Here is a 12676-nt window from a genome sequence, read left to right as displayed (position 1 = left end):
ACCCGCAGAGAGCTGGGACCAAAGTAACAAAGCCTACCACCAGTAACACACTACGCCGCCAGGGACTCGAATCCTGCAGTGCCAGACGTGTCCCCCTGCTTAAGCCAGTACATGTCCAGGCCCGTCGTAAGTTTGCTAGAGAGCATTTGGACGATCCAGAAGAAGATTGGGAGAATGAAATATGGTCAGATGAAACCAAAATAGAACTTTTTGGTAAAACTCAACTCGTCATGTTTGGAGGACAAAGAATGCTGAGTTGCATCCAAAGAACACCATACCTACTGTGAAGCATGGGGGTGGAAACATCATGCTTTGGGGCTGTTTTTCTGTAAAGGGACCAGGACGACTGATCCGTGTAAAGGAAAGAATGAATGGGGCCATGTATCGTGAGATTTTGAGTGAAGATGAAACGTGGCTGGGTCTTTCAGCATGACAATGATCCCAAACACACTGCCCGGGCAACAAAGGAGTGGCTTCGTAAGAAGCATTTCAAGGTCAGTCTCTAGATCTCAACCCCATAGAAAGTCTGTATTGCCCAGCAACAGCCCCAAAACATCACTTCTCTAGAGAATATTTACACAGAGGAATGGGCCAAAATACCAGCAACAGTGTGTGAAAACCTTGTGAAGACTTACAGAAAACATTTGACCTCTGTCATTGCCAACAAAGGGTATATAACAAAGTATTGAGATACACTTTTGTTATTGACCAAATACTTATTTTCCACCATAATTTGCCAAAAATCATTAAAAATCCTACAATGTGATTTCCCCCCCTAATTTTGTCTGTCATAGTTGAAGTGTACCTATGATGAAAATTACAGGCCTCTCATCTTTTTAAGTGGGAGAACTTGCACAATTGGTGGCTGACAATACTTTTTTGCCCCACTGTATACATACACATACCTATATAGATATACATATTTTTTTTAAGAATATACCTTTATTATTATTCCTCGCAAATCCTACCACCGATTACCCCAATTGGAGTAAACTAATAAACACTTTGGCTTTTACTTTCAATTTATACATCTCATACACATTTTACAGACAGTCTATTTGTACAATAGTTATTTTTTGTTTGTTTTTAGTCCTTCCTCTATTTCTGATGTCCACCCAGTTTGATTTCTATTTGTTACTGTGCTATTTGACAAAGGTTCTGAACCTATATACATTTTATAGACCCCGTATGTTTTACATGGTTTATCTCGTTATTAGTCCCACCCTTCAGCTCCATTCAACCTCTCACATCTATCGCTCAACATCATCCATTTTGGATTTCTATTTGCCATCCATTTTGGATTTCTATTTGCCATCCATTTTGGATTTCTATTTGCCATCCATTTTGGATTTCTATTTGCCATCCATTTTGGATTTCTATTTGCCATCCATTTTGAATTTCTATTTGCCATATATTTTTCAACTGTGCTGTGATGCTTCACAAACAAATTGAACATTTCTATTCTCGTAGCTTCTACAGATTGTAAATTAAAAATACATGTTTTTGCTAAAAAAATATATATATTATTGATTATTATTATTAATTGACTATGGCTTTTCAAATCACCCAGTATTGCAGCGTTAGTTAGAATTGCAGCAAATTGCAGCAAATGTTGCAATTCTTCAGCCATTCCTGGACCTGTGACCAAAAACGAGCTACATATGGAAATATCAAAATAAATGATCCAATGACTCTGCCTCCTCACAGCAGAATCTGCAGAGCTGGGAAGATGGCCGCCTCGCTTCGCGTTCCTAGGAAACTATGCAGTTTTTTATTTTTTTTACGTGTTATTTCTTACATTGGTACCCCAGGTCATCTTAGGTTTCATTACATACAGTCGAGAAGAACTACTGAATATAAGAGCAGCGTCAACTCACCATCAGTACGACCAAGAATATGACTTTCCCGGAGAAGATGCTGTGTTCTGCCTTCCACCCAGGACAACGGAATGGATCCCAGCCTGCGACCCAAAACAACGACGTCGTAAAAGAGGCAAACAAAGCAGTCTTCTGGTCAGGCTCCGGAGACGGGCACATCGCGCGCCACTCCCTAGCATACTACTCGCCAATGTCCAGTCTCTTGACAACAAGGTTGATGAAATCTGAGCAAGGGTAGCATTCCAGAGGGACATCAGGGACTGTAACGTTCTTTGCATAATGGAAACATGGGCTCACTCGAGAGATGCTATCGGAGTCGGTGCAGCCAGCTGGTTTTTCCACGCATCGCGCCGACAGAAACAAACATCTTTCTGGTAAGAAGAGGGGCGGGGGCGTATGCTTTATGGTTAACGAGACGTGGTGTGGTCACAACAACATACAGGAACTCAAGTCCTTCTGTTCACCTGATTTAGAATTCCTCACAATCAAATGTCGACCGCATCATCTACCAAGGGAATTCTCTTCGATTATAATCACATTATAATCATATATTCCCCCCCAAGCAGACACATCAATGGCTCTGAACCAACTTTATTTGACTCTTTGCAAACTGTAATCCACACATCTTGAGGCTGCATTCATTGTAGCTGGGGATTTTAACAAGGCTAATCTGAAAACAAGACTCCCTAAATTGTATCAGCATATCGATTGCGCAACCAGGGCTGGTAAAACCTTGGATCATTGCTATTCTAACTTCCGCGATGCATATTAAGGCCCTCCCCCGCCTTCCTATCGGAAAAGCTGACCACGACTCCATTTTGTTGCTCCCTGCCTACAGACAGAAGCTAAAACAAGAAGCTCCCACGCTGAGGTCTGTTCAACGCTGGTCCGACCAATCTGATTCCACGCTCCAAGACTGCTCCCATCACGCGTCAAACAACAACAATGACGAATACGCTGATTCGGTGAGCGAGTTCATTAGAACGTGCGTGGATTGATGGCAGCATTCGCGTGAAACTGAAAGCGCGAACCCCTGCTTTTAATCAGGGCAAGGTGACCGGAAACATGACCGAATACAAACAGTGTAACTATTCCCTCCGCAAGGCAATCAAACAAGCTAAGCGTCAGTATAGAGACAAAGTAGAACCGCAATTCAACGGCTCAGACACAAGAGGTATGTGGCAGGGTCTACAGTCAATCACGGATTACAAAAAAAACAGCCCAGTCAAGGACCAGGATGCCTTGCTCCCAGGCAGACTGAATAACTTTTTTACCCGCTTTGAGGACAATACAGTGCCACTGACACGGCCCGCAACCAAACATGCTGACTCTCCTTCACTGCAGCCGAGGTGAGTAAAACATTTAAACGTGTTAACCCTCACAAGGCTGCAGGCCCAGACGGCATCCCCAGCCGTGCCCTCAGAGCATGCGCAGACCAGCTGGCTGTTTACGAACATATTCAATCAATCCTTATCCCAGTCTGCTGTTCCCACATGCTTCAAGAGGGCCACCATTGTTCCTGTTCCCAAGAAAGCTATGGTAACTGAGCTAAACGACTACTCACTTCCGTCATCATGAAGTGCTTTGAGAGACTAGTCAAGGACCATATCACCTCCATCTGACACCCTAGACTCACTCCAATTTGCTTACCGCCCCTATTGGTCCACAGACGATACAATTTCAACCACACTGCACACTGCCCTAACCCATCTGGACAAGAGGAATACCTATGTGAGAATGCTGTTCATCGACTACAGCTCAGCATTTAACACCATAGTACCCTCCAAACTGGTCATCAAGCTCGAGACCCTGGGTCTCGACCCCGCCCTGTGCAACTGGGTACTGGACTTCCTGACGGGCCGCCCCCAGGTGGTGAGGGTAGGTAACAACAATTCCACCCCTTGGGGCCCCACAAGGGTGCGTTCTGAGCCCTCTCCTGTACTCCCTGTTCACCCACGCACGTGTGTGGCCACGCACGCCTCCAACTCAATCATCAAGTTTGCGGATGACACAACAGTGGTAGGCTTGATTACCAACAACGACAAGACGGCCTACAGGGAGGAGGTGAGGGCCCTCGGAGTGTGGTGTCAGGAAAATAACCTCACACTCAACGTCAACAAAACTAAGGAGATGATTGTGGACTTCAGGAAACAGCAGAGGGAACACCCCCTATCCACATCGATGGAACAATAGTGGAGAGGGTAGTAAGTTTTAAGTTCCTCGGCGTACACATCACAGACAAACTGAATTGGTCCACCCATACAGACAGCATCGTGAAGATGTTTACAGACTCATCTCATATGTGTAAATACTGTACTCGATACCATCTCGATACCATCTACTGCATCTTGCCTATGCCGCTCTGTACCATCACTCATTCATATATCTTTATGTACATAGGTTTTATCCCTTTACACTTGTGTGTATAAGGTAGTAGTTTTGCAATTGTTGGCTAGATTACTCGTTGGTTATTACTGCATTGTCGGAACTAGAAGCACAAGCATTTCTCTACACTCGCATTAACATCTGCTAACCATGTGTATGTGACAAATAAAATTTGATTTGATTTGATTGTATTCCCCATGTATATAACATTCTATTGTTTGCAAGAATTTTGTATAGTAATTTTTGTAAAAAAATGTTTGCAGTTTTGCATCCGGCGTTGTTTTGCGAATCAATTCATAAACCCTGTGCCATGGAATGGGTACATAAAAAAATCTCTTCCCAACTATTTTGCAAATTATATGGCACAGCGGTCAGTTTTTTGTTCCTTAAATGAAATTGGTATATGTTTTTATTTATCACACTTTTCTTTAACCATTTATGTTCTTTAATACAGTGCCGACATACAAGTTCCTTACTTTTTCCCCCTTCTACTTGCCTCTTCCATTTTTGTGGTAATGCTGCAATTAATTGGTTGTGATTTTGGGTAGGGCAGACATTTCCATATGTCGGTGTTAGCTGCATGTGTGACATAAATAGGACTGGTGGAGTTATGATATCATTCACAAAAATTATACCTTTAAAAAAAATGTATTTGAAAAATACAGTTCTTTTAATCAATTAGTATATTTGAATTTAACCACAATATTTGTTGTAATATTTGTTCTGTCTTTTCTGGTGGATTAAACTGAAATTGCAACTAAGGCTTGTTTAAAAAAAGAAAGATATTTTGGAGATTATTTCCTTTTCAAACAATCGAAAGTAGACCAGTGTAATCTGAATAAAGGGGAAAAGGCACTTCTTGAACATAGGATGAGACATTTGTACCAATTTACTAGAGAAGCAGTTTGGATTTAAGTATAACTTTTGTATGACTGATGCCTTTAGTGAGAGGTCTAATGCTTTAATATTTAATCATTTCTGCCCTCCAAATTCATATTCGTTATATAAATAGGCCCTTTTAATTTTATCTGGCTTAACGTTCCAAATAAAATTGAATATTTTATGTTCATATAATTTAAAAAGCATGTCACTAGGTGTAGGCAAAACCATAAGCAAATAGGTAAACTGTGATATGACTAAAGAGTTAATCAGGGTGATTTTTCCACAAATAGACAGGTATTTTCCTTTCCACGGTAGCAAGATTTAATCTATTTTTGCTAACTTTCTATAAAAAAATGTATTGCAGTGATATCATTTATTTCTTTTGGGATTTGTGTACCGAGTATGTCCACATCTCCGTCAGACCATTTTATTGGTAAACTACATGGTAATGTAAAATTTGCATTTTTTTTGTGATCCAATATTTAATATAGTACACTTATCATAATTTGGTATTAATCCAGAGAGAATATCAAAAGTATCTAGATCCTCTGAGGCCATGGAGAGACTCTAATTGTGGTTTTAAAAGAAAACATGAATCATCAGCGTACAATGACACCTTAGTTTTTAAGCCACGGATTTCTAATCCCTTAATATTATTGTTTGATCTAATCTTAACAGCTAACATTTCGATGGCAATAATAAATAGATATGCCGATAGTGGACAACCTTGTTTTACTCTAGAGAGTTTAACATTTTCTGAGATTTTGCCATTATTTACTATTTTACACTATTACTATACATATCTTTAACCCATTTTATAAGAGATTTCCCAAAATTGAAATATTCTAGGCATTTATATATAAACTCCAGTCGTACTTTATCAAAAGCCTTTTCAAAATCAGCTATGAAAACCAGGCCTGGTGTCCCAGATATTTCATAATATTCTATTGTTTCCAGTACTTGGCTTATATTATCTCCAATGTATCGTCCATGTAAAAAACTTGTCTGATTAGGATGAATAATATCTGACAATACTTTTTAAATTCTATGCGCCAAGCATTTTGCGAAGATTTTTGCATCACAACACTGAAGTGTAAGAGGTCTCCAAATTTTTAAATGGACTTGATCTTTATATATACCACTTGGGTCCTGTTTCAGTAATAATGATATCAGATCTTCTTGTTGAGTGTCTGATAATCTACCATTTATATACAGTGGGGAGAATAAGTATTTGATACATTGCAGATTTAGAGTTCTGTAATGTTTACCATAGGTACACTTCAACTGTGAGAGACGGAGAGAGACGGAATCTAAAACAAAAATCTAGAAAATCACATTGTATGATTTTTAAGTAATTAATTTGCATTTTATTGCATGACAGAATATTTGGTACAGATACCTTTGTTTGCAATTACAGAGATCATACGTTTCCTGTAGTTCTTGACCAGGTTTGCACACACTGCAGCAGGGATTTTGGCCCACTCCTCCATACAGACCTTCTCCAGATCCTTCAGGTTTCAGGGCTGTCGCTGGGAAATACGGATTTTCAGCTCCCTCCAAAAATGTTCTATTGGGTTCAGGTCTGGAGACTGGCTAGGGCACTCCAGGACCTTGAGATGCTTCTTATGGAGCCTCTCGTCAGTTGCCATGGCTGTGTGTTTCGGGTCGTTGTCATGCTGGAAGACCCAGCCACAACCAATCTTCAATGGTCTTACTGAGGGAAGGAGGTTGTTGGCCAAGGTCTCGCGATACATGGCCCCATCCATCCTCCCCTCAATACGGTGCAGTCGTCCTGTCCCCTTGGCAGAAAAGCATCCCCAAAGAATGAAGTTTCCACCTCTTGGGGTTGTACTCATGTACTCATCCTTCTTCCTCCAAAAACGGGGAGTGGAGTTTAGATCAAAGAGCTATATTTTTGTCTCATCAGACCACATGACCTTCTCCCATTCCTCCTCTGGATCATCCAAATGGTCATTGGCAATCTTCAGACGGGCCTGGACATGCGCTGGCTTGAGCAGGGGGACATGGCGTGCGCTGCAGGATTTTAATCCATGACGGTGTAGTGTGTTACTAATGGTTTTCTTTGAGACTGTGGTCCCAGCTCTCTCCAGATCATTGACCAGGTCCTAGTTGTAGTTCTGGGATGATCCCTCACCATCCTCATGATCATTGATGCCCCACGAGGTGAGATCTTGCATGGAGCCCCAGACCGAGGGTGATTGACCGTCATCTTGAACTTCTTCCATTTTCTAATAATTGCGCCAACAGTTGTTGCCTTCTCACCAAGCTGCTTGCCTATTGTCCTGTAGCCCATCCCAGCCTTGTGCAGGTCTACAATTTATCCCTGATGTCCTTACACAGCTCTCTGGTCTTGACCATTGTGGAGAGGTTGGAGTCTGCTTGATTGAGTGTGAGTACAGGTCTCTTTTATATAGGTAACGAGTTCAAAAAGGTACAGTTAATTCAGGTAATGAGTGGAGAACAGGAGGGCTTCTTAAAGAAAAACTAACAGGTCTGTGAGAGCCGAAATTCTTACTGGTTGGTAGGTGATCAAATACTTATGTCATGCAATAAAATGCAAATTAATTACTTAAAAATCATACAATGTGATTTTCTGGATTTTTGTTTTAGATTCCGTCTCTCACAGTTAAAGTGTACCTATGATAAAAATTCCAGACCTCTACATGCGTTGTAAGTAGGAAAACCTGCAAAATCGGCAATGTATCAAATACTTGTTCTCCCCACTGTAGGAGTGGTTAAAACATGCTAATAATGGTCCTTTGAGTATATCAAAAAAAATATTGTATTCTTCCACTGGTATGCCCTGGAGTTTTCCCATCCTTAAAGGCCCCAATTGCATAAAGCAGCTGTAATTTGACCTTCACATGAGTCTTTCTGTACGGATGTTAATTTTACAATATTATTAGGGAAAAAATCCATACAATTAGTTTCAGTTAGTGGAGATGGAGGAGTCTGAAATGAAAACATATTCTTAAAGTACTTTACTTCCTCTTTCAAAATATATTTTGGTGAATCATGCGTGACTCCATCATTTGCAACAAGTTTTAATACATTTTTTTGGGAAGCATTTCTATATTGAAGATTGAAAAAGAATTTGGTGCATTTTCCATCCAGTTCGCTTTCTTTTTATAATATACTACACTGGATCTTTCTTGAATAAGTTCCTCCATTTCTTTTTATAATATACTACACTGGATCTTTCTTGAATAAGTTCCTCCATTTCTTTTTATAATATACTACACTGGATCTTTCTTGAATAAGTTCCTCCATTTCTTTTTATAATATACTACACTGGATCTTTCTTGAATAAGTTCCTCCATTTCTTTTTATAATATACTACACTGGATCTTTCTTGAATAAGTTCCTCCATTTCTTTTTATAATATACTACACTGGATCTTTCTTGAATAAGTTCCTCCATTTTTTTAATAATATACTACACTGGATCTTTCTTGAATAAGTTCCTCCATTTCTTTTTATAATATACTACACTGGATCTTTCTTGAATAAGTTCCTCCATTTCTTTTTATAATATACTACACTGGATCTTTCTTGAATAAGTTCCTCCATTTCTTTTTATAATATACTACACTGGATCTTTCTTGAATAAGTTCCTCCATTTCTTTTTATAATATACTACACTGGATCTTTCTTGAATAAGTTCCTCCATTTCTTTTTATAATATACTACACTGTATCTTTCTTGAATAAGTTCCTCCATTTCTTTTTATAATATACTACACTGGATCTTTCTTGAATAAGTTCCTCCATTTCTTTTTATAATATACTACACTGGATCTTTCTTGAATAAGTTCCTCCATTTCTTTTTATAATATACTTGGATCTTTCTTGAATAAGTTCCTCCATTTCTTTTTATAATATACTACACTGGATCTTTCTTGAATAAGTTCCTCCATTTCTTTTTATAATATACTACACTGGATCTTTCTTGAATAAGTTCCTCCATTTCTTTTTATAATATACTACACTGGATCTTTCTTGAATAAGTTCCTCCATTTCTTTTTATAATATACTACACTGGATCTTTCTTGAATAAGTTCCTCCATTTCTTTTTATAATATACTACACTGGATCTTTCTTGAATAAGTTCCTCCATTTCTTTTTATAATATACTACACTGGATCTTTCTTGAATAAGTTCCTCCATTTCTTTTTATAATATACTACACTGGATCTTTCTTGAATAAGTTCCTCCATTTCTTTTTATAATATACTACACTGGATCTTTCTTGAATAAGTTCCTCCATTTCTTTTTATAATATACTACACTGGATCTTTCTTGAATAAGTTCCTCCATTTCTTTTTATAATATACTACACTGGATCTTTCTTGAATAAGTTCCTCCATTTCTTTTTATAATATACTACACTGGATCTTTCTTGAATAAGTTCCTCCATTTCTTTTTTTCCCTCTAACTTATTCTGTGCCTCTATGGTACCGTTTTTATTGCTATCTAACTGCACTGTTCTTCAATTTCCTTTGTTAATATGGACTCTTTTGATCTAAATTGCTTTTGTTTTATAGATGAGAACTGAATTTCATGGCCTCTAAAGGCACATTTAAAAGTGTCCCATACAATAAAGGGGATCTTCTGTACCTATGTTATATAGGTAAAAGTCAGTTATAAATGCTTCTGTCCTAGATCTAAACAATTTATCATCTAGTAGGCTTTGATTAAATTTCCAATATCCTCGCCCACGTGGAAATTCCGTAAGAGTAATATATATGCCAATTATGTGATGATCTGACCGCATTCTGTCCCCTATCAACACTTTTTAAACTTTTGGTGTCAGAGAGAATGGCATAAGAAAGTAGTCAAGACGACTAGCTTGATTAAGCTTCCGCCATGTATATCTCACTAGGTCAGGGTATTTAAGTCTCCATATATCCACTAATTCCAATATATCCATGACATTGATGATTTCCTTAAGTGCCTGAGGGTGATAGTTTGTAGTGTGATATCCTTTGCAGTCCATAGAAGTATTTAAGACTGTATTAAAATCTCCCACCATAATAATAGAGTCTAGTGTTAGATATTATATTCCTTCTCTTTTAGCCAGGTAAATACTGATCGTCTTTTCTTATTATCTGCTAGGCCATTACAATTGTAACTGGCTATACTTATTTCACCACTTACCATAATGAGAAACACTTTTCAATTCAATATATAATATTGAAAATATATATGTTATATATGTTTGTAAACGTACCATTAAAAAGTAACATGATGCTTGAGTGTCTATATACAGTGGTGCAAAAAAGTATTTAGTCAGCCACCAATTGTGCAAGTTCTCCCACTTAAAAAGATGAGAGAGGCCTGTAATTTTCATCATAGGTACACTATGATGTCATAGGTACAACTATGACATACAAAATGAGAAGAAAAATCCAGTCTATTTTCTTTGAAAATTGGATACAGAACTTTACGTCGTTCTGCAATTTCCTTCGGAAACTGATCATTCATGCCAATTTTGGTCCCAGCAAGTCTTTTACCCAGGCTTTTAACCATTACTTTATCTTTAAATGTAGCAAACTTGGCAATGATTGGGCATTCATACCTCTGCCCTCTCTGCCCGAAGCGGTCTACACGTCAAGTTGGATTTTGCCGATAGCTTCGCGTGGGATCTGAAGCGCTGTAAGGAGAAACTCTCTAACTACAGATTCAGGAACTTCTCCTTCTTTCCCCTGGATTCCTGTAAGTACCAGATTCTCTCTCATGGATCAAGTTTGTATGTCCAGTAAGGCTTCTCTCAGAACGGTGTTCTCCTTTTTCATTTCATTCACTTCGGTTTAAATCTTATTGACTGCCCCTTTTAAGTTGTTTGTTTCCTTCTCACTTTTTCATCACTCATCTCGAGGCTTGCCTTCAACTCTTTTATATCCTTACTAACTCATTCAAGTATACCCAGTTTGTCATTTATTGATTTTAAACAGATCGGTTTCGACCTTTACCATTCCGGGTGGTGAAAATATTAAATCGTCTGTGTCTGTAGAAGAGTCACATTTTCGTTTTGGAATCGGTTCCCCTGTCTTACTCTGTCATGTTTGGGTGTTTTTTTTGTCGATAAATGTCTAGTCTTAAGATTTGTTTTGTGTTATTATCCAGATTGAAGGTTATCATCCACCAGATTGTGTAGTGCTAATATTTAGTCTAACTTGCCGATATTGAATATTACGTTTTATCTTGAGGTGCTCTACATAACTTCCTTCAGTCCACCATTACCTGATTTCTGCCGTATCTCTCTGTCGGCCCAAACTGTTGCATATACCCTGACTCTGCATGCAATGAATGCAGGAGAAGTGACACATTTTCACCTGGTTAATATTGCCTGGAAACCTGGATTTCTTTTAGCTAAATATGCAGGTTTAAAAATATATACTTCTGTGTATTGAATTTAAGAAGAATCATTGATGGTTATGGTTAGGTACACGTTGTAGCAACGACAGTCCTTTTTGCGAATACACACCGCATCGATTATATGCAACGCAGGACACGCTAGATAAACTAGTAATATCATCAACCATGTGTAGTTAAACTAGTGATTATGATTGATTAATTTATTGTTTTTTATAAGATAAGTTTAATGCTAGCTAGCAACTTATCTTGGCTTCTTACTGCATTCGCGTAACAGGCAGTTTCCTTGTGGAGTGCAACGAGAGGCAGGGGGTTAGAGCGTTGGACTAGTTAACTGTAAGGTTGCAAGATTGAATCCCCGAGCTGACAAGGTAAAAATCTGTCGTTCTGCCCCTGAACAAGGCAGTTAACCCACCGTTCCTAGGCCGTCATTGAAAAGAATGTGTTCTTAACTGACTTGCCTAGTTAAATAAAGATTAAATAAAGGTGTAAAAAACATTTATATATATATATTTTTTAAATCGCCCAAATCGGTGTCCACAAATACTGATTTCCGATTGTTATGAAAATACTTGAAATCGGCCATTCCGATTAAGCGGTCGACCGCACGCGCACACACGCACGCACACACACGCACACACACACACACACACACACACACACACACACACACACACACACACACACACACACACACACACACACACACACACACACACACACACACACACACACACACACACACACACAAAATACTGAGCTGTAGTAATTAACACTTGGTAATAATGTTAATACATTTCATGTAATAACCACCTGGGGGCTAAATTAACATAGGAGCCAACTATAACAAATCAGTAAATTGTCCAAATAAATAACCAATGTGTTGGGGGCATATTGGAGCACTGTGCTGTCTCGTCAGTCAAATGATTGGCAACTAGGGGCTAATTATGCTAATGAGTCTGGGAGATGATGAAGCACAAACGATAACAAACAGAGCTGCCAATCCAGCCTTTCACACTTCAATCACATGGCTGTCATAACCCACTTCACCTATTAGCTCCTAAATGTGTTCCTGAAACAAACATGGGGTAAAGACCACAGTTGTCACGGGTGATCTGATATACTAATTTACCCAGTA

The 12676-nt window shown here is 38.7% G+C and overlaps 1 protein-coding gene across 2 annotated transcripts in view; it reads right to left on the bottom strand.

Annotated features, from left to right (window-relative positions):
* LOC124045676 (IQ motif and SEC7 domain-containing protein 1-like) overlaps positions 1 to 12676 on the bottom strand; it is a 285391-nt gene that overhangs the window by 197328 nt on the left and 75387 nt on the right. The window lies entirely within an intron of this gene.

The sequence above is a fragment of the Oncorhynchus gorbuscha genome, linkage group LG10 (genome assembly GCF_021184085.1).
Source record: "Oncorhynchus gorbuscha isolate QuinsamMale2020 ecotype Even-year linkage group LG10, OgorEven_v1.0, whole genome shotgun sequence".
Taxonomy (NCBI): domain Eukaryota; kingdom Metazoa; phylum Chordata; class Actinopteri; order Salmoniformes; family Salmonidae; genus Oncorhynchus; species Oncorhynchus gorbuscha.
This window is presented reverse-complemented; position numbering and strand designations above follow the sequence as displayed.